This window comes from Tachyglossus aculeatus, chromosome X4, assembly GCF_015852505.1.
Source record: "Tachyglossus aculeatus isolate mTacAcu1 chromosome X4, mTacAcu1.pri, whole genome shotgun sequence".
Classification (NCBI taxonomy): domain Eukaryota; kingdom Metazoa; phylum Chordata; class Mammalia; order Monotremata; family Tachyglossidae; genus Tachyglossus; species Tachyglossus aculeatus.
Genome location: NC_052098.1, coordinates 40,156,978 through 40,160,610, shown reverse-complemented (window position 1 = coordinate 40,160,610; position 3,633 = coordinate 40,156,978). Strand labels below are relative to the sequence as shown.

General features: G+C 42.8%; 1 non-coding gene across 1 annotated transcript; it reads left to right on the top strand.

The window, feature by feature from the left end:
• Nucleotides 1–1,177: 1,177 nt before the first annotated feature.
• Nucleotides 1,178–1,315, top strand: LOC119948382. Its single transcript, XR_005456781.1, has one exon. It is a non-coding gene; the product is annotated as a small nucleolar RNA SNORA7 (small nucleolar RNA).
• Nucleotides 1,316–3,633: the final 2,318 nt, after the last annotated feature.

Sequence of the window (3,633 nt, the reverse complement as noted above, 5' to 3'; positions counted from 1 at the left end):
ATTACTTCTTGGTATCCTAATCAATCCATCAATCAATCATATTTATTGAGTACTTACTGTGTGCAGAGCACTGTACTAAGTGCTTGGGAGAGTACAATATAATAATAATAATAACTGTGGTATTTAAATACTTACTGTGTGCCAGGCACTGGGGTGGATGAAAATAAATTTGGTTTGGACACAGTTCCTGTCCCATGTAGGGCTCACAGTTCTAATCCCCATTTAACAGATGAGGTAACTGAGGCACAGAGAAGTGAAGTGACATGCCCAAGGTCACTCAGCAGACAAGTGGTGGAGCCAGGACTAGAGCCCACAACCTTCTGACTCCCAGGCCCATGCTTTATCCACTATGCCATGCTGCTCCTCAATATAACAATATAACAGATTTGGTAGGTTACCTTCCCTGCCCGAATCACCTTGAAGCCTCTGTTCAGGGAGAGCAACTCTTCTCCCAATAGCTCTCCTTCCGCCTAGTCTGCTGCTGTTGTCTTTCAACAGTCCAGTCATATCATATCATTTGAGGCTGTGCATCTTCAGATCCTTAAAATATTGGTTCTACCCACCAAGCAAGCCTCTACCCCATTTCCACTAACCATAAAGCAACTGCTTGAATACCTTGTCATCATCCAACCACCTCTCATGTCTTGCATGGCCTGCCCAGCAAAGCTGCTTACTGCGAACATTGCCTTATTGCTGGTAAATTGACTGCATTTGTAGGGTGTTGTAACTGGTAATCTTGTCCTGCCATTTGATGTTGGAGGTGGCCCATAGGTGATGATGATGATGACCTCTACCCAAGAAGCTGGATGTGCCTTCTGTGGTAGGTCTGCAGTTCCAGGTCAATCAACTAATAATATTTATTGAGTGCTTACACAGTGCCATATAGAAGATTTGACACCACCACAGTTATATAGATCTTCAACTTGGTATGAACTTCGTTGCTCCATTGTCATCAAACTCCATCTTTCAATCTCCCAAAGGCCATGCTGGCCTTTTTGAGTTTTTTTTTTTTTTTTTACTTCTCTGGGTATTGTTAGCTATTGGATAAAAGGGAGGCAACATGGTCCAGTGGAAAAAAAAAACATAGGTCTGGGAGTCAGGAAGCCTGGGTTCTTTGGCCCAACTCTGCCACTGCACTTTTTTGTAGTATTGGTTAAGCACTTACTTTGTGCCAAGCTACCTCTCACGTTCACACCTGGAGAGTTTCCCGTACTCTACCAGTCTCGACTAAGGGAGGGAGAGTCAAGCAGAGGCCTATCCATTCCATTCCCAGCTTGGCCAGTGGCTAGAGAGTGTAAGGCAATCTGCTACAAGTCAAAACTCACCCGTGCTGGGCAGCAGCGGCATGGGAGAGAGTCATGTGTGGAGACTCAAGTTTACTGCACGGAAGGAGGCAATTTTAAATCGCTTCCGTATTTTTACCAAGAAAACCCTATGGATACACTACCAGAACGATTGCAGATGGAGGTGAGGAACTCTGGGAGAGATGTGTCCATGGAGTCGCTATGGGTCAGACGCAACTTGACAGCATAAGACAACAACAATAGTGTGTCAAGCACTGTACTAAGTGCCGGGGTAGATACAAGCTAATCAGTTTGGACACAACCCACATCCCTAATGGGGTTTGCAGTCTTAATCCCCATTTTACAGGTGAGGTAACTGAGGCACAGAGAAGTGAAGTGATTTGCCCAAGGTCACACACCAGACAAGTTTTAGAGCTGGGATTAGAACCCAGGTCCTTCTGACTCCCAGGCCCATGTTCTATCCACTAGCCCATGCTGCTGTGTGACCTCAGGCAAACCACTGGACCTCTCTGAGCCTCAGTATTCTTAACTGTAAATAGGAATAATAATATCTGTCTTTCCTGGGAAGATAAAATGAGAAAATTAATGAGACAGCAGTTAGGAAAAATAAGTGTATTACAAATTAATGGTATTAAAATGTACTGCCAAGGTAACAGAATTCAGTGGGAAGATTGAATTCTACATTGTTGATTAAAAAAATCTTTGTGTTGTAGGGCTTTTCGGGGGTAGGTTGTTTCCTACCTAATTGTTATTTCTCTAAGGCTTATTGTCAGTCTATAGTGCTTGCTGCTGACTCTGTGAAGCAATTCATAATCATCTCCATGTCTTGTTTGTTGTTTCCCTCAAGAACACTGTCATCAGCATACAGCAGTTACTGGATAGCTATTTGAAAAACTTGCTCATAGCCTGTCAAGTTGAAAGAGTTTTCCAATTGATTGGGAGCGTATTCTGAAGAATCCTGCTACCAGATCCTTTGTTGCATCCTTAGGCATGGCTGCTTCCAGGAGGTTGGAAAGGATTGAGCCTACCAAACAACCAGGATTTACAGTGATGGTGATGGGAAAAAGGTTAAACAGAGGCTCTCTATCTCTGACTAAACTGACACTACTGTCTTGAAGAAGCTGAATTTCTCTGGACAACCAAACATGCTTACATAGAAATATTTGGTTATCCTTTGAACTCAAAGAATAATAATAATGGCATTTGTTAAGTGATTACTATGTGCAAAACACTGTTCTAAGCACTGGGGAGGATATAAAGTGATCAGGTTGTCCCACGTGGGGCTCACAGTCTTAATCCCGATTTTACAGATGAGGTAACTGAGGCACAAAGAAGTTAAGTGACTTGCCCAAAGTCACACAGCCGACAAGTGGCAGAGTCAGGATTAGAACCCATGACCTCTGACTCCCAAGCCCGTGCTCTTTCCACTAGGCCATAATGCTTCTCTGAAGATACCACGGCTGGTAAAATTCACCTCTGCATGATTCTCTTTTTGTATGGTATTTGTTAAATGCTTACTATGTGGCACTGGAGAAGCTAGATACAAGTTAATCAGGTTGGACACAGTCCCTGACCCATGTGGGGCTCACAGTCTAGATAATGGTAGGGGTATCTTTTTTGAATATGAAGATAAACTAATCCAATAATAATTTCACCAACAGTGGTATCTATGAATGAATTTCAGTTGCTCATCCTTGATAGTTTCCACAGTCTGGATCTGTTGATAGTGTTGAATACATTTGTAAAGCCTCCAAATGTTGTATAGGGTTAATTTTTATAATGTCTGCCCAATTTGTATTGATCTCTGCACTTTTTCCATATCAATAGTGCTGCAGAGATATACTAGGTTTTGGTATGCAGCAAGGGTGATTTTTTTTTTAATTTCTAACCAGAACATTGCTAGTGGTCATTGCAAAATGGGAGGCAGGGCTGCAGCTGCTGTTGATGGCAAGCGAAAGCAGGGGCTGTGGGAGGGGGTCGGGTCGAGTGTCACACCAGCAAAGGGACACTAAGACCGTCACAGTAAAACAGTTTTATATCGGAAGAGCCATTCCAGGACACACACACATGTACACATTCTTCTGCCCCTCTCTCTCTCCCTCTCCCTCTCCCAAAACTATGATTCTGGCAGAGCACAGTGGCCTATATTCTTTAGTAGCTAGTAGGATTCTGGCTTGAATCTTACCAGCAATGGAAAGTAGTGTGGTGCCCCCTTCTTGTCCATAGTAAGTTCTCTGAGCTTTCTTTTTGAAGATAGTGATTTTGATAATAATAATAATAATTATGGTATTTATTAAGCATTTACTATTTGGCAGACACTGTACCAAGT